The 20,251-nt window shown below is 42.6% G+C and overlaps 1 protein-coding gene and 1 pseudogene across 1 annotated transcript in view; both read right to left on the reverse strand.

The window, feature by feature from the left end:
- Positions 1–20,251, reverse strand: part of LOC126471551 (uncharacterized) — a 1,058,515-nt gene that overhangs the window by 786,998 nt on the left and 251,266 nt on the right. The gene's annotated exons all lie outside the window — the stretch shown is intronic.
- LOC126472110 (5S ribosomal RNA) lies at positions 15,068–15,184 on the reverse strand (annotated as a pseudogene).

Raw genomic sequence — 20,251 nt, forward strand, 5'->3', positions numbered from 1 at the left:
TTTGTAGCTATTTATTTTTATTCTGTCATACGTTTTCCCCCTTCTCCAGTAATCTTCCGTTGCAATTTGGCGTCATTCTGAGCAGTGGTGTTATTTCTACAGCGGTTTGAAAGTTTAACTTTAATTATAATCACCCTGCACTACATATTAACCTTGTCTTTCTTTTCCTAATTAGCTTGTGGGGAAGCGTGTTCCTAACGGACTGAAATACACATCGAAACCTTGTTGTTCTGTTCCAATTCCCTTTACAGATACATGGTTCGGGCCAAAATGGCCAACCTGCTAAACTTGGACACAGACTAGATAGTAGATCCACAAAAAAATTACTGAAAAGAATAGGATAGTTATTAATCTCTGTAAAAAACTGCATATAACCTTCTTAGCAACAATATTACTTTTCCAGTGTTATTTTTACATAATGCATTCGTACTATAACATCTGACAGTGATAAAAAATGTCTATATGTAAATTTTCAATACAACCTTGCTTTTCAATGGTTACAATTTGTACATACGTACGCGACACTAGCTTTAGAAATAAGTCTTAAAGTATGGTTCAAATGGCTCTAAGTACTATGGGACGTAACATCTGGGGTCATCAGTGCCCTACACTTAGAACTACTTAAACCTAACTAACCTAAGGACATCACACACATCCATGCCTGAGGCAGGATTCGAACCTGCGACCGTAGCAGCAGCGCGGTTCCGGACTAAGCGCCTAGAACCGCTCGACCACAGCGGCCGGCGAAATAAGTCTGTTACGAAATTTTTCTGTTGGTTGTTTTAGAAAAGACATCGCGTAGCACTGTAAGATGTAGTGAAACGTATTCCTTCATAAGGGAGAAGTGTTAAATGGCATCATTTTTAAGGTCTGTTAAAAGTTCCATACAAGGTGGTGATAGTGGTATTCCTTGATTTTCAGAAATTATACTGCGTACGTTGTTGCGAACTCAGAAATTGAAATAATATTGCCAGGCTTTCTCCTCTGCTTGTTGTCCTATCAAATCACACAGAATGCGCTTTGTATAAAATGTGCCCATTGACGGCGTATACCGAAATATCTTAAGGAATATTACCTTATTCCACATGCGTTCTTAGATTCGCCTCTGAGGACCCAAAAATTTATGACCTCTTGCTGATCAGCACTTTGGTCTATCAATGAAACAGCGATTATACGTGTCGTGGATTCGAAAAGTCCTTGCGGCACCAGATGTCTATGCAGAGGTCACGCAATGCCCGTACATTACAGACCGGTGGTTTGTGGGAGCGGAGATGGCATCCGATAGCGTCCCCGATGTGTTTCCTCTGTTTTAGATAAGGCGAACTTGGTGTCAAATACATCAACCTGAGGCCTCTGGCGTTTGTTGTGGTCTTCATTCAGAAGACTGGTTTGACGCAGCTCTGCAGACTACTCATTTCTTGGTCTCCCTCTACGATTTTTAGCCCCCTCCCCCCCCGCCTTATAGCCAGGTTGTACTACTAATTTCTTTTCTTCCCATTTCTATTCAGTACTATACCTAAAAATGAAGGCAGCCAACAGCACCCGGGGTTTCCAGGTGGTCACCCATCCAAGCACTAACCGGGCCCGATGTTTCTTAACTTCGATGATTGGACGAGAACCGATGGATTCAACGTAGTAAGGCACTTGCACGCTATCATGCTCTTCAAACTACTGCAGCCTGATTCTGGGTTTCTGACAAGGACAGTTATCCCCCTAGAAGATGCAATCACCGTCGGCCAAGACATCAAGCATGAAGGGATGCCAGTGGTCTGCCATAATCCTGTACAATACAACTGTCACAGTGTCTTAGATTACCACCACAGCTTCAGTGGAAGCCCAGGTGAATGGCCCCCGTAGCATACAACTACCCCAACCAGCCTGCGTACTGACACAGTAGATGTTCCGAGCAGCCCTTCGCCTAGACAACAGTTTATCAGGACTCGACCATCGATCTGGAGAAACAAGAAACGTAATTCATCCGCAACACGTTTCCATTGATGCACAGTCAATTTTCGATGATACCGTGCCTTCTACATCTACATCTACATCTAAACTCCGCGAGCCACCTTACGGTGTGTGGCGGAGGGTACTTATTGTACCACTATCTGATCCCCCCTTCCCTGTTCCATTCACGAATTGTGCGTGGGAAGAACGACTGCTTGTAAGTCTCCGTATTTGCTCTAATTTCTCGGATCTTTTCGTTGTGATCATTACGCGAGATATATGTGGGCGGTAGTAATATGTTGCCCATCTCTTCCCGGAATGTGCTCTCTCGTAATTTCGATAATAAACCTCTCCGTATTGCGTAACGCCTTTCTTGAAGTGTCCGCCACTGGAGCTTGTTCAGCATCTCCGTAACGCTCTCGCGCTGACTAAATGTCCCCATGACGAATCGCGCTGCTTTTCGCTGGATCATGTCTATCTCTTCTATTAATCCAACCTGGTAAGGGTCCCATACTGATGAGCAATACTCAAGAATCGGACGAACAAGCGTTTTGTAAGCTACTTCTTTCGTCGATGAGTCACATTTTCTTAGAATTCTTCCTATGAATCTCAACCTGGCGCCTGCTTTTCCCACTATTTGTTTTATGTGATCATTCCACTTCAGATCGCTCCGGATAGTAACTCCTAAGTATTTTACGGTCGTTACCGCTTCCAATGATTTACCACCTATGGCATAATCGTACTGGAATGGATTTCTGCCCCTATGTATGCGCATTATATTACATTTATCTACGTTTAGGGAAAGCTGCCAGCTGTCGCACCATGCATAAATCCTCTGCAGGTCCTCCTGGAGTACGTACGAGTCTTCTGATGTTGCTACTTTCTTGTAGACAACCGTGTCATCTGCAAATAGCCTCACGGAGCTACCGATGTTGTCAACTAAGTCATTTATGTATATTGTAAACAATAAAGGTCCTATCACGCTTCCCTGCGGTACTCCCGAAATTACCTCTACATCTGCAGATTTTGAACCGTTAAGAATGACATGTTGTGTTCTTTCTTCTAGGAAATCCTGAATCCAATCACAAACCTGGTCCGATATTCCGTAAGCTCGTATTTTTTTCACTAAACGTAAGTGCGGAACCGTATCAAATGCCTTCCTGAAGTCCAGGAATACGGCATCAATCTGCTCGCCAGTGTCTACGGCACTGTGAATTTCTTGGGCAAATAGGGCGAGCTGAGTTTCACATGATCTCTGTTTGCAGAATCCATGTTGGTTATGATGAAGGAGATTTGTATTATCTAAGAACGTTATAATACGAGAACACAAAACATGTTCCATTATTCTACAACAGATTGACGTAAGCGAAATAGGCCTATAATTATTCGCATCTGATTTATGACCCTTCTTGAAAATGGGAACGACCTGCGCTTTCTTCCAGTCGCTAGGTACTTTACGTTCTTCCAGAGATCTACGATAAATTGCTGATAGAAAGGGGGCAAGTTCTTTAGCATAATCACTGTAGAATCTTAAGGGTATCTCGTCTGGTCCGGATGCTTTTCCGCTACTAAGTGATAGCAGTTGTTTTTCAATTCCGATATCGTTTATTTCAATATTTTCCATTTTGGCGTCCGTGCGACGGCTGAAGTCAGGGACCGTGTTACGATTTTCCGCAGTGAAACAGTTTCGGAACACTGAATTCAGTATTTCTGCCTTTCTTCGGTCGTCCTCTGTTTCGGTGCCATCGTGGTCAACGAGTGACTGAATAGGGGATTTAGATCCGCTTACCGATTTTAAATATGACCAAAACTTTTTAGGGTTCTTGTTTAGATTGTTTGCCAATGTTTTATGTTCGAATTCGTTGAATGCTTCTCTCATTGCTCTCTTTACGCTCTTTTTCGCTTCGTTCAGCTTTTCCTTATCAGCTATGATTCGACTACTCTTAAACCTATGATGAAGCTTTCTTTGTTTCCGTAGTACCTTTCGTACATGATTGTTATACCACGGTGGATCTTTCCCCTCGCTTTGGACCTTAGTCGGTACGAACTTATCTAAGGCGTACTGGACGATGTTTCTGAATTTTTTCCATTTTTGTTCCACATCCTCTTCCTCAGAAATGAACGTTTGATGGTGGTCACTCAGATATTCTGCGATTTGTGCCCTATCACTCTTGTTAAGCAAATATATTTTCCTTCCTTTCTTGGCATTTCTTATTACACTTGTAGTCATTGATGCAACCACTGACTTATGATCACTGATACCCTCTTCTACATTCACGGAGTCGAAAAGTTCCGGTCTATTTGTTGCTATGAGGTCTAAAACGTTAGCTTCACGAGTTGGTTCTCTATCTGCTCGAAGTAATTCTCGGACAAGGCAGTCAGGATAATGTCACAAGAGTCTCTGTCCCTGGCTCCAGTTCTGATTGTGTGACTATCCCATTCTATACCTGGTAGATTGAAGTCTCCCCCTATTACAATAGTATGATCACGAAACTTCTTCACGACGTTCTGCAGGTTCTCTCTGAGGCGCTCAACTACTACGGTTGCTGATGCAGGTGGTCTATAGAAGCATCCGACTATCATATCTGACCCACCTTTGATACTTAACTTATCCCAGATTATTTCACATTCGCATTCGCTAATAACTTCACTGGATATTATTGAATTCTTTACTGCTATAAATACTCCTCCACCATTGGCGTTTATCCTATCCTTGCGGTATATATTCCATTCTGTGTCTAGGATTTCGTTACTGTTCACTTCCGGTTTTAACCAACTTTCCGTTCCTAATACTATATGCGCACTATTTCCTTCAATAAGAGATACTAATTCAGGAACCTTGCCCTGGATACTCCTGCAGTTTACCAATACTACGTTAACTTTTCCTGTTTTTGGTCTCTAAGGACGGACGTTCTTTATCAATGATGATAATGTCCTCTCTGGTAAGCCGTCAGGTATTTTATCGTTTCGCCCAAGGGGGGGTCCCTCTAACCTAAAAAACCCCCGTGTGCACGCCACACGTACTCTGCAACCCTAGTAGCTGCTTCCGGTGTGTAGTGCACGCCTGACCTGTCTAGGGGGGCCCTACAGTTCTCCACCCAATAACGGAGGTCGATGAATTTGCAACCATTATAGTCGCAGAGTCGTCTGAGCCTCTGGTTTAGACCCTCCACACGGCTCCAAACCAGAGGACCGCGATCGACTCTGGGCACTATGCTGCAGATATTAAACTCAGCTTGCATTCCGCGTGCGATGCTGGTTGTCTTCACCAAATCAGCCAGCCGCCGGAAGGAACCAAGGATGGCCTCAGAACCCAAGCGGCAGGCGTCATTCGTTCCGACATGTGCTACTATCTGCAGCCGGTCACACCCAGTGCGTTCAATAGCTGCCGGAAGGGCCTCCTCCACATTACGGACGAGACCCCCCGGCAAGCACACCGAGTGCACACTGGCATTCTTCCCCGACCTACCCGCTATTTTCCTGAGGGGCTCCATAACCCGCCTAACGTTGGAGCTCCCTATAACTAATAGGCCCGCCCTCTGTGACTGTCGGGACCTTGCCGGAGAATCGGCCACTGGCCCAACAGGCGAGGCATTCTGTGGTGGCTCGGAAACGATGTCATCACCACTAGGAAGCACCCCGTACCTGTTGGAAAGGGGTAAGGCAGCTGCCACGCGGCCAGATCCCACCTTCGCCTTTCGGCCAGGCACGCGCGAGCCCACCACTGTCCGCCATTCACCCTGGAGTGATGGCTGACCGGTAAGATGCTCACTGCCGGAAGACGCAGCGACATCAGGGGTTCCATGTGATTCCAAGGCCACCGAAGTAGGCATAGGTCTCACCACAGTTGCCCCAACGCCACTACGAGCCGACGCCTGCGCCTCGAGCTCGATGAGCCTAACAGACAAAGCCTCCACCTGCCCCCGAAGAGTGGCCAATTCTCCTTGCGTCCGCTCACAACAACCACAGTCCCTACACATGACTATGTTTACCCTACTCTATACGGTGACAAATTCCCAAGATAATCTTCTGATGAGCTACTCTGATAATCAAGAAACACTCACTGAAATACGAGACGCGAAAACTACGCTAGGTTTTCCCAGAAAAACTATTTAAAAGCTAAGCGCAGCAAATAAGTACAAAAACGCTTTATACAAACAGTACTCGCTGCTGCTGGTGCTCTCGCTCTGGCTGTCGCAAGACAACTGCTGATTCAAGTGACTAGTGGCTAACGGCCGCGAAACAAACAAAAGACGGTTTTAGGGCGCTTTCTGTTCTAAACGATCAAGAAAACACTAAGAAATCTAACACGAAAACTACGTAAAGTTTTATCAAGAACTGTTAGTTACTATGCAGATCAGATAAACACAAATAGAATCCCTTCCTTAGTGGAAGGTCGTAAACAAAATGCAAAATAAACGCTTTATACAAACAGTACTCGCTGCTGCTGGTGCTCTCGCTCTGGCTGTCACAAGCTCTGGCTCTGGCTGACGACATCGTTGTTCAACATACGAATATGTAGGTGGCCTCTGTTACGGAGTGTCATGTTCAGTTTTAGTTTTGGATAATTGCTGTGCGTAGTCCAGTCTTGTCATGTAGAATCAAATCATCACATTTAATACCAGTATAAGAACATACATGAGTATCCGTTATGTCATTTCTCGAGACGTGCGTCACAAAGTTGCACAAGGAAATAATCAGCACTCTATTTGTCCACTGAAACTTTAATTAGCACTGCTTCAGAATTTTAGGAAAAAAGTCATTGTAGTGTTTTTCTACAGTAAATGTAAAGAAGTATGCCGGCCGCGGTGGTCTAGCGGTTCTAGGCGCGCAGTCCGGAACCGCGCGGCTGCTACGGTCGCAGATTCGAATCCTGCCTCGGGCATGGATATGTGTGATGTCCTTAGGTTAGTTAGGTTTAAGTAGTTCTAAGTTCTAGGGGACTGATGACCACAGATGTTAAGTCCCATAGTGCTCAGAGCCATTTGAACCATTGTAAAGAAGTATTTATACACTGAGATGACAAAAGACATAGGATAGCGATATGCAGATATACAGATGGTGATAGTATTGCGTGCACAAGATATAAAAGTGCACTGCATTGGCGGAGCTGTCATTCGCACTCAGGTGATTCATTTGAAAAGGTATCCGACGTGACTACGGCCGCTCGACGGAATAAACAAACTTCGAACGCCGAATGGTAGTTGAAGTTAGACAGTTGGGACATTCCATTTCGGAAATCGTTTGGGAATTCAGTATTAAGAGATCCACTGTATCAAGAGTGTGGTGAGAATACCAGTTTTTCAGGAATTAGTTTCACTACGGACAACGCAATGGCCGATGGCCTTCGCTTAATGACCGAGAGCAGTATCATTTACATTAAGTTGTCAATGCCAACAGACAAGCAACACTGCGTGAAGTAACGACAGAAATCGATGTGAGACGTACGATGAACTTACCCGTTAGGACAGTGCTCTGGAATTTGATGTCAATGGGCTGTGGCAGTAACCGAGCGACGCGAGTGCCTTTGCGAACAGCATGACATATCCTGCAGCGCCTCTCGTGGGCTCGTGACTACATCAGTTGGACCCTAGACGGCTGAAAAACTGTGGCCTGGTCAGATAACTCCAGATTTCATTTGGTAAGAGCTGGTGGTAAGGGCCTAGTGTGGCGCGGACCCCAGGAAACCATGGAACAATTTGTCAGATGGTTCAAATGGCTCTGAGCACTATGGGACTTAACATCTATGCTCATCAGTGCCCTAGAACTTAGAACTACTTAAACCTAACTAACCTAAGTACATCACACAACACCCAGCCATCACGAGGCAGAGAAAATCCCTGACCCCGCCGGTAATTGAACCCGGGAACCCGGGCGGGGGAAGCGAGAACGCTACCGCACGACCACGAGCTGCGGGCAACAATTTGTCCATAATTCACTGTGCACTAGTGCTGGCTCGTTTGGCCACCAGATCGCCCGACATGAATTCCATCGAACGTTTATGGGAGATAATTCACAGGTCAGTTTCTTTCTTTCTTTCTTTTGCTGCTGCCTTTATCCCGCATTTTGCGCAGGGTCGTCAGTGTTAAGTACGGAGTTGGCATGGTTAACTTTAAGGGGTGGCCGGATGCCCTTCCTGCTGCCACCCCATACCCCTAGAGACGGCATTAGTATACCCCAGTTGTCTGCGTCTAGTGTAAATCGTGAAACACTGTGAAAGTGTTTCAAATGTCTGCGAGTCGTGTAACTGAGGCGGGACGTGGGGACCAGTCCGGTATTCACCTAGTAGGATGTGGAAAACCGCCTAAAAACCACATCCAGGCTGGCCGGCATACCGGCCGTCGTCGTTAATCGGCCGGACGGATTCGGTCTGGGGCCGGCGCTCCTACCCGAGATCAGGAAGCAGCGCGTTAGCGCACTCGGCTATCCTGGCGGATAATCGACATGTCCGTCCGTGCAGAAAATCCCGCATCGGCAACACATTCACAATTATGGACGGCTGTAGAGGCAGCATGTTTCAATATTTTTGCAGGGATCTTCCGGCGACTAGTTGTGTCCGTTCCACGTCGAGTTGCTCCACTACACTGGTGCAAAGGAGGTCCGACGCGATATTACGAAGTATCCCATGACTTTTGTCAACTTATTGCACTGGCTGTTCCCGAAGAAATGATCACTATGCAGGTATATGACAGGAACGATCATTTAAAGCAACAGATTCTAGTAAACATGGGCTCTAAAATTCATACCTTATGAGCTGTGAGCACTTGTTCAGTAGAAAAGATGTGTGACATAGCAATGAAGATTTAAAAGCGCCTATAGCTCTTAAGGTATGCATTTTAGATCCCATGTTTACTGCACATTTTTACTTCGAATAATGATTTCTGTCATATCCCATGAATGTTAACTATTCTTCTTGTGGACGCCCTACATCAACTTATTTTAACCAATTAAATCCTCCTCGTGCCAAAAAATTATTTTATTTTTTTTACAGATCAGTGCGAATATTCCTCTCTGTTACAAAAAAGTGAATTGACACACCTTGCGTTAAAAGTTTTTCTCATCTATGATGCAGTTAATAAAAACATAAATGGAATCAGGTTCCGTCTAGCAGGTCCTATTTCTCGTGCAACCCCCGGTGTGTGTGCCACCTGGTGACACATTACCAACGTTATAAAACTAGACCCTGTCAACAGTACGTAAGCAGTTCATAATTGAGAGCAATACAGAAACTTAGTGCTCGTACACTAGCCATTGGAAATCAGTTTGCTTGAGTTGAACATTGACAATTAAATGGATAAAAAAGTTCCACCGAGTACACAGACACTTCCTCGACCGACTGGATCCCTTCCACAGATGTCTATTGAATGAACACTGGGTTTAGCTTCTCACCAAAAGTGAACATGTCTGGAGCTGTGGTTTCTGAGCTTTTCTCAGCTTAACTGATTCATAGTTTTCGGATTTCCAACCGATCTCACCGAGCGAGGTGGCGCAGTGGTTACACACTGGACTCGCATTCGGAAGGACGACGGTTCAATCCCGCGTCCGGCCATCCTGATTTAGGTTTTCCGTGATTTCCCTAAATCACTCCAGGCAAATGCCGGGATGGTTCCTCTGAAAGGGCACGGCCGACTTCCTTCCCCATCCTTCCCTAATCCGATGAGACCGATGACCACGCTGTCTGGTCTCCTTCCCCAAACCAACCAACCAACCAACCAACCGATCTGATAGGTTATCATGTTCTTCGAACTCTTCCCCTAGTGTATATAGTACACAATTCCGTGAAATTTGTTCATATTCTTCCACATTTAGCGTTTGCTGAAGCGCAATAAGGGGACCACACCCTAGCCACGGAAAACTCCCCATACCGTATAACTACATCCTCTGTACTTCAGTTTGAAAGGTACACGTGATGTCAAGTAAAATTCTTCAGGCACCCGCCAAACCCAAACACTTCCATCGGATTTCCACAGAGTAGCGTGATTCATGACTCCAAATCACTCGTTTCCAGTCATCCACTGTCCACTGGAATCGCTCATTATACCGCCACAACCGTCCCTTAGCACTTACTGCATAATTTTGTGGCTTCTGAAGAGCAGCTAGATCATGAAACTCAATGATATCTATCGCTGATTTCACGCGATTACTGTTATTATTAAAATCCTAGGCATCTGTGGCACCTTCTACTGTACTCTGCACCCCATACCTCCCCCCCCCCCCCCCCCTCGCAGGTTAGAATCCTGCCTCGGGCATGGATGTGTGTGATGTCCTTAGGTTAGTTAGGTTTAAGTAGTTCTAAGTTCTAGGAGACTGATGACCGCAGATGTTAAGTCCCATAGTGCTCAGAGCCATTTGAACCATTTCTCAACTTCCCCCTCCCCCTTTTCCGCTTCCCACCATACACACACACCCACACCCACACACACACACCACACATACACACACACACACACACACACACACACACACACACACACAGGCAAAACCGAACGCTGGATCTATGCCCGACTTACAATGTTCTGACATCCACATGTTTATTGTGTACCGATTTATTCGACGTATCCTGTTGTAGCGGGGTCACTAGTACGAAAAATTGTTCAACTGACTGTATCAACATACACGTAAATCATTCACGACTGATGTCTTCAGCATATTGGATGACTTCATTTATCCAATGGCAGACAAAAAATTTAGATTTTCTTTAACTTGTAATTTATTCTGTTTCTCAAACTATGTATCATTATGTAAACCTCAGGTTTCTAGTCGTCAGGACCTTGATATCTACACATTACGGATATGTAGTTTGTAGTGCAAAACGTATGACTAGTACGTGGAAGCCCAGATGAATTGTGGCCTATCCATGGAATGTGGAGAGCCATTCCTCTATGCGTCGGGCCTCGGAGAGCTTGTACTGTGCTGCCGAAGCGCGCCAGGAACGTCTGACTGCGTGTTAAGCCGTTAAACCCTGCTGCTCGCCACGACATCCTCTCGGAACGTACGGCGTGCATTGGTATGTAAATACAGGTTACCAGGATCCCGGTATCATGATTGGCTTGACAGTGCTAAAGAGTTCGAGCTTTACAGTAAGTGCCATCAGTTTGGTAGTTTGATAAATGAAAGAGCTGACGAAATTCTTATTCAGGTAGAAGATTTATTGGAGAGCAATTTAATCACAGTTAACGAAACAATCATTAACAAGTAAAAAACTTAAGAAATGTTGAAGCTCTCCCTTCTAATCAGAAAGCATATTGTGTTTATCCAATTAAACAGCAAACTAGGTAAAGGAAGTTAAATACTCGTGAATAGGACACACTTGCTCGTATCCCATTCTACTATTTTCGCTCATAATCACACTGTTCATCAGCTCTTGTAACCAAACCTAGAAAGATGCTGTAAATAATACAAAAACTTCTCACCGGAGCTATTCTGAGTATACTGGTGTGTCTGAGTATAGAGACCTATCAGCACTCCAAAACAGTTTATGAATTATATTTCAGTATTTTGTAAACTACACCAAAGAATGACATTTCAACAGGAATGCAAGAAGGGTTTTGGAAAACACCTTGCACTTGTGTTTCTACTTGGGTGATCACAGCATCGAGTCCAGGTGAGAGTAATTTCTGCTGACTTTCACTCCTTTAGGTAATGGGAGGTGCGAGTGTGGGGGTGGAGAGGGTTGATGACGACATACATTCCACAACAGACCGGACCCTTATCAATAACACCAATTATTTTACTACTAAGGCGACACTTAACAACAAAGAGAGCTAAGCAAAACATCAAGAGTCACACCTAACACATAAAAACACACCCACCCAAGTGTGTATATTATTAAACAAGTACGCAAGAAACTTCAATGCTGGCCTATAAGCATTGTAGGAAATGTCTGGTCATAACGCATGAAAAGGACACAGAACAATAAAACACAGGCAGATTTTCGTCTACAGCACAGCACATTCAAACAGAATTTGAGGCTATGCAATCAAAATTTGGCATTAATCAGTTTCAATACCCATAATAAACGTTGTTCGACTTTATTTCATATATTTTTCTCAACGATGTGAGCTTTCAGAATACTTTAGTACAAGTAGATAACTACAACTGAAACTCTAGCAATAAAGTAGGCATACTGAAAATTTACTTTTCACAGTTCATTCATTTTATATTACTGTTTTTCGTGCATTTTGATAATGATTGAACCGAGGATGTTTTTCATAACTGCTGAATTAAGTGCAACACTTATACACTTATACTCTGTTCCAGCAGAGATTCAGTCCACGGTTATACAGTAAATCAAAAAACACAGTGAATGCAAGGATTTAGTCTATTTGCTTGGAAACGTGTCTGTTAAAAATTATTGAAGCTGGTACTGCATCTCAAGTGTCAACCCCGCACTTTGCCAATATAATACGAACATCGTGAAAGCAATGGAATACGAGCTAATATACGACAGTCACAATATTCATATGTTTCCTGGAAAAGAGGTATGATTTTCAATATTTCCAATAATTTCTACAAATTTATATCACTTTCATAAAAATTTGCCGTATTTATCTTACTTCATTCCAAATAAATTTCACTATTTCTAAGTACTCAAAAGTGAGTACAACTAAACACAACATTGTGCGATAGCTGAATCAAAATTCACAGATGTTTTATTCACTGTTAGAACTTTGTGTAATAGCAGCAATTACATAAATTATCATAATCTCCAGATGGAAACAGGAAATCGCTTAATACATCCTATCAAACATGGTTTGACTGAACAGCATTTTGTAGATCCTACATTTGACCAAACCACATTATGTCGTTCACAAGCATAACTGCTAATGCTTTGACAAGTTCTGTTTCTCACTAATCCTGGCCCACTGAACCCATGACCTTATGCAGGTGCAGTCAGAGCACAAAGCAGTATAATTTCGTTGAATGGAACACGGGTGATCTTTGGATGACTTCTCGTTCACACTCTTTCCGTAGTAAATTATCAGATAGTTTCTTACGTATGCGCATGTTTCAAACGCCAGTTGATGTTAAGTTTCAGTAAGAGTGAACCACAAGTATCTCATTGCAGAAATAGCAAAAGTGGACCTTTGATGCAACCATTCAACTGTTATGGGAATAAAGGATAAGTGTCCAGTGTTATAACTTTATTTACTATCGTCATATGTACAAAAATGTGATAGAATGAGTATCCTTCTCAAATTGATGGCCATATAGTCACTTCACCCTCAGTACAATTATCAGCAATGAAACCGTAATGTTAGATATACGGCATTCATATGGATTGGTTAATGCACTATTTTTCGCTAGATAAAAAATAATCATCATCTTATTAACTCACTGAAATTCAATTGCTAAGTTCATGGCAGTTTTCACTAATGACTAATAATGTTCCACAAATTTTAATTACCGTACCAAAAAAGCTGCAGGGAACAGTTCCTCGCGCTCTGTTGACGTCTGATGTTCACAATTGCACTTCAATACACGACAACACCTCGTCCAAGGGGCACATGCTTACGTGTTCATCAAAGAAATTCGCAGATGTGTTATTGTAAGAGCTAACCAAAGATGTAACTTCTTATTTCCTATCAGAATTTAACTATATGTTGATACATTTATGGTGGTTACAATATATCACATTATTACAGGGTATTAAACTTACAACACTAACTGTGGCTAGCGAAATCCACTTTCTCATTTAGCATGGACTGGAACCTTTGTTTTTATGAAGATATGTTTCTATTTGCTTCGGCAAATTTGTAGTACTGTCAGAATCTTTTGTATATTGTTGAAAATGTGTTTAGTGCAGCGCACGTGTTGTGCACTAGTCCGTACTCAGAGCAGCTCGCATTTAACTGGTTCTTTCTGTATCTTGCATGCAGAGTTCATTCGTTTATTTTCTCTCGTTAATTTGAAAATGTGTGGAGAGGAACTCCGGTTTTGTTCTTCTTTCAGTCTTCCTAACGATGTCACTCAAGGTTTCACGTAATTAACTTAAGTATCTCACGTTTTTTTTGTGTTTTTGTTTTTCGAGAGTCACATTGAGTCACATTGATTTTGAATGTGAATAAATGTTTGGTAATTGTGATACCGACTTTCATTTATGAACTCTATCCTACAACTTTTCCCATGTTTAAGTGATGCTTGTTTAACAAATATAACCATGAATACATTAAGGAGTTGTTTGAATGTGATGGCGTTACCGTTGCGCACAGTGGCCAACTTTTAAAAGGAATGTTCCATGACATTCAAAGCTGTGTATTGTAATGACGAGTGGGTAGCATCTGCAGGATTTTATTCGACAGGTCAGACCATTTATAATGCAGATTAGTTTCAATGTATCAGCACAAAAATTGGCCGGCGGAAACTGCAGCCATTGTTCAAGTCCGGTACGACACTGACGTGAATGAAATGCACCACGCCATATTTTTCAATTTACCTTTGGAACATGCAGACTACGAAATATTTCTTCAAAAATTACAGGGAACTCATCCTGTCAATACTTCAGATCTGTTCCAAGAAGACACAAAATCTTTTCTACAATTTCAATAAGTTGGTATTAGCTATATATATAGTGCATGTTAACTGAGTGGACGTAAGACTGCAAATAGTAACTGCAGCTGAATAAACAATGAGCAAGATTTATATAAATTTTCTCACGTGCGACACATTCTACTGGTTCAACATTTCGTTGTTTATCAGAGTTCGCACGGAAAGATTTAACTGTTCGTTTTTCCCGTTCGCTGTTCGAGAGTGGAACGGTAGAGAAGTAGCTTAAAGGTGATTTGATGAATCCTCTGGCAGGCACTTAATTGTGAATTGCAGAGTAATTATGTAGATGTAGGTGTGGATGGAGCCTTCCATTGTATTATATGAAACACATTTCAATGATGTGCTGCTAATTTCTCACGGAAGATGCGAAGGGCACTCCGTCTTCAGGCCACAAGTGGCCCATCAGGACCATCCGACCTCCGTGTCATCCTCAGTTGAGGATGCGGATAGGAGGGGCGCGTGGTCAGCACACCGCTCTCCTGGTCGTTATGATGGTTTTCTTTGACCGGAGCCGCTACTATTCGGTCGAGTAGCTCCTCAATTGGCATCACGAGGCTGAATGCACCCCGAAAAATGGCAACAGCACATGGCGGCTGGATGGTCACCCATCCAAGTGCCAGCCATGCCCGACAGCGCTTAACTTCGGTGATCTCACGGGAACCGGTGTATCCATTGCGGCACGGCCGTTGCCGAAGATGCGAAGGGACTTTGGATAGAAATAAATGTGACTCACTTCTGGTAAAGAGTGACCTTCATAGAGTCAAACAATCTAATTTGCTACTTCTATTTGATGTAATACGTCAGAATTATTCACACAGGTTCATTGCTATCAAACGGTAACATACCAACAGTCTGACGAGACTATTTTGGTCTGCAAGTGCACCATTCATTTTATAACAGCCAATGACAGTACACGAGCAAGGTCAAATACCTGCACCACATCACTTTCAGCCGAGTGACATTATTCATAGGCGATGCTTTATCATCAAATGGCTGCTCGTGATCCTGTCAGTGCTCTTGCTGATGGACGATGGGGTTTTCCATCATTTTAAACTTAAATGGATATTTTTAAATTTCAAGCCGTTTTTACACTTAACTGTGTCCACTACCATGGCGTAGTGTCAGGCTCATCTGAGGCAGCCATGTTTGATTGTGAGACCACAGAGTGGTGGTCATACTGAGTTATAAATTGTACTATTTACGATATGGCTCTCTCTGAAAAAATCCTGCAACCAGATCTTTGTTTCGATTGTTGCTGTCATATTGCATCATAAATTACACAAATTAAGATAAAAGTATCTTGGAAAAATATCCGGCAGCGGTAATGGGTCATAAATTATAGCAATAATGATAATGGTCACATAAATACTGTGGTGCCCATTTTGGTAGCGACAAGTGTAACTTACTGGGTAAAAAAGGAAACCCCCCTGATCAGGCCCTAAAGATCACATGATAGTCGACAACCGTCGTGTCCTCCTGAGTCAGTCATCACCAAATGCGATATGGTGGGTAATGGATTAAGTACTCCACACTCCCAGCCTTTTTCGAAGTTTCGACCTTGGAGCCGTAGCTTTTCATTTGACATCATAGGACTCCCACCCAGGAAAATTTCCTGGCAGTACTGGGAATCGAACCCATGTCGCCTGCATCAGGGTCTGTCACGTTGACTACAGAGCTACGGAGAAAACATAATTAATTGGGTTATAAATTAAGTCCTTAAAAATACTGACATACACCTTACGGACAATACGATAAACCACAGAGTCATAAATTAGATCCTAAATGAACATAAAATAACAACTCAAGTTCTCTACAGGGAGAGGGGAATGGGGAGGGCTGACGGATGGGGTTTGTTTTCATAAGGAACATAAATTATTGCGACAGGTACTGTTCCACTACTTTGTTATCCATCTTTTAAAATCCGTTCTTCGCAGTGCGGCGGTACATAGCCGTTACTGCCAGTGTAGCTGCTCTTCAAGGCAACATTCCAAAGGAGCAAACCAGTTGTGTCTTTACCTATGGTTACTCTGCTTCAGGTATTCGGGCTATGCACGGTTCTGTTTAAAAAGTAGTCATAGAGTCCAGCCGCGCACGTCTGATCTCGTGCCCCGCAGCTGATTCGCAGCAAATAATAACCTGCAGCTGTAACCCTACAGTCAAATAGTCTACGCATTGGCTAGAATTCTGAGTTAATAAAATTCACAGACATACAAAATAAAGCTTATAAGAATAATGTCATAAGAAGGACTATATTCTAACGTCTATAATTGATCTGTATGACAGAGAATGATGTTGAATAATGTTTTTCAAGAATGGATATCTGATATAAACGGTAAGTGGTCTTACTATACTCAGTTAAAATACGGGCAGAAAATACCCTTATCAAACGCAGTAAAATTCTGTTGAGAGCGTTACGAGAATGGTAGGAAAATCCCCAAACTAAACAGTCGTCAAAGACACGTGAAAACTAAGTCCATTTCGTGATCGCAATACATGAAACATTCACCAGATCAAAACGGTTCAGGGTTCAGTATGACGAGTTATGAATTATCACGTGCAATACAAAGAATAGTACCTCACACTCTGTCAGTTCTCAGTTCCGTAAATCAAGCGGAAAAAGTCCTATAATGGGGCACATTCAGACCACTCGAAATATATAGACCCCTGAGAAATTGAAGTATGACAGTGACCGTTCACCACCCAGATTCTATTACGCACTCAATCAAAAACCACACAATACTACAAGCAGGTCTGCCTTCTTCCAGAACGAACATCAAAATGTCCAGAATCGCTCCCTTGAGCTTTTCAGTCGAGAAGTCCCAGTCTCCACTTGCCTCCCATAGTGTTTGGTTACTGTCTGCTTTCCATTGGCTGAAGGCCGTCCCCACGAAAAACACATTGTTCATGCCTTCTAAAAACGTGATTTGACTCAACTTGACAACTTCCCGGGATAAACTAATGTATTACAATAATATTTAAATGAAGAAATTTTATGAACATTCAGTCACATTCAGACCTTTCACAATAAATATAAATAAGGTTTTGTCCATAAAGAAATAAGCCAATATTCTTGTGCACATGCGCTCGTGATAAATGACAAAAGACTGTCGTCAAATATTGTTTAAACAATTATTTGAGCTTGCTTGTCAGAAACGTCTTTTGGCACACTTTTATAAAGGTGGTGTCATCTAACACATGCGACCTACCACTTCTTAAACTACCATTGTTTTGTATTATCATGTTGTTGTTGTGGTCTTCAGTCCTGAGACTGGTTTGATGCAGCTCTCCATGCTACTCTATCCTGTGCAAGCCCCTTCATCTCCCAGTACCTACTGCAGCCTAAATCCATCTGAATCTGCTTAGTGCATTCATCTCTTGGTCTCCCACTACGATTTTTACCCTCCACGCTGCCCTCCAATACTAAATTGGTGATCCCTTGACGCCTCAGAACATGTGCTACCAACCGATCCCTTCTTCTAGTCAAGTTGTGCCACAAACTCCTATTCTCCCCAATTCTATTCAATACCTCCTCATCAGTTATGTGATCTACCCATCTAATCTTCAGCATTCTTCTGTAGCACCCACATTTCTAAAGCTTCTATTCTCTTCTTGTCTAAACTATTTATCTTCCATGTTTCACTTCCATACATGGCTACACTCCATACAAATACTTTCAGAAACGACTTCCTGACATTTAAATCAGTACTCGATGTTAACAAATTTCTCTTCTTCAGAAACGCTTTCCTTGCCATTGCCAGTCTACATTTTATATCCTCTCTACTTCGACCATCATCACTTCTTTTTCTCCCCGAATAGCAAAACTCCTTTACTACTTTAAGTGTCTCATTTCCTAATCTAATTTCCGCAGCATCACCCGACTTAGTTCGATTACATTCCGTTATCCTCGTTTTGCTTTTGTTGATGTTCATCTTATACCCTCCATTCAAGACACTGTCCATTCCTTTCAACTGCTCTTCCAAGTCCTTTGCTGTTTCTGACAGAATTACAATGTCATCGGCGAACCTCAAAGTTTTTATTTCTTCTCCATGGATTTTAATACCTACTGCAAACTTTTCTTTCATTTCCTTTATTGCTTGCTCAATATACGGATTGAATAACATCGGGGAGAGGCTACAACCCTGTCTCACTCCCTTCCCAACCACTGCTTCCCTTTCATGTCCCTCGACCCTTATCACTGCCATCTGGTTTCTGTACAAATTGTAAATAGCCTTTCGCTCCCTGTATTTTACCCCTGCCACCGTGAGAATTTGAAAGAGAGTATTCCAGTCAACATTGTCAAAAGCTTTCTCTAGTCTACAAATGCTAGAAACGTAGGCTTGCCTTTCCTTAATCTATTCTCTAAGATAAGTCGTAGGGTCAGTATTGCCTCACGTGTTCCAACATTTCTACGGAATCCTAACTGATCTTCCCCGAGGTCGGCTTCTACCACTTTTTCCATTGTATTATCATTTGCAGGTAATATCTAAATACGGTTACTGGCAAAATAGTGAATTGTTCATTAAATAAATTCACAAATACGAAAAATATGAGGTATTCATTTGCTGTGTAGCTGTGGAGAATACGATGTTCTGTTTGCGTAATAAAAGACGTCACAAGTCAATGTATAAAAATGATACAGACGATTGGTTTTCATGGATGCAATGCTATCATCTGAAGTATAGTTTGATGAAATCGCATGAAGCGTTTAAAACTCGTTGATTCAGAGTTTCATTGTGACATTATTAGCTTTTGTTGTTTTAAAGATATTGAAACGATTGTAGTGTTTTTGGAGGCACCACATTTCTTTTGAGATTGTATATATATATATATATATATATATATATATATATATATATATATATATATATATATATATATATATTCAGATTTTCTTTAATATTTGACTGAATTCTGAATTATTGTCGAATTTCAAAGAGTTGTAACAAGCCATCTTTCTCAGACGCTGGAACGCAGCGGGCGCTCTTAAGCGATCGGCACGTCGTCCAAACTCCCTGTACCAGGAGTTTCCCATTTCCAGCCCAGCCTTTGTATCAGCACCTGGGTTCGCCAGCAACATTTACGCCCCTGGACCGGCTGCGGCCCTTTGGTGGCCCTGGGGCTGTCCATCAGCGTTCCACCTCGCAAGCAAATTCAGCTTACCTTCTACCAACCCTAGGCGGCCGAATCGCTCGCCTACATACGCATAACGTTACAGCAGATTGAAGACAGCCATTGAAGCTGAAGGCATTTGGATAGGACATTAGTAAAGGAGGCACATGCTGTGCCGTTTTGAGGGCAAATGCTATAGTAAGATCCGTGAAATGTTCGTTCAATTAATTTGGTGATTTGTACCAATTAAGCAAATTTTTCGAAGTAACGCACTAAACCAGATCCGAACCAAATCTTGTTACTAGGCAGTTGCTTACGAGCTTGCCGACTATGCCACTGACCTACGAATGCATTTCCCTGCAGCTGACAACATTTAGATACTCCTTGCCGCACTGGACACCACATCATGAAATGAAGTGCCTTTACTTGGTCTACAATTCCACGTATCACATGGTGAAGTTTTCTTGCGTTTTTTTTCTTTTTTTATAGTGTACGTACTGATATTAAGTGTCCAACAGGTGTTCATCCTGCTGCCACTTCCTCAATTACAACTTGCAATTTCCAAGTTCTCTTCACTTTTATGAACAGATATGTACACCCTATAATGTGGTTGATTCCAGTGTAGCGTGGTCGGTAATTGTAATTTTAA

Source organism: Schistocerca serialis, chromosome 3 (genome assembly GCF_023864345.2).
Source record: "Schistocerca serialis cubense isolate TAMUIC-IGC-003099 chromosome 3, iqSchSeri2.2, whole genome shotgun sequence".
Taxonomy (NCBI): Eukaryota; Metazoa; Arthropoda; class Insecta; order Orthoptera; family Acrididae; genus Schistocerca; species Schistocerca serialis.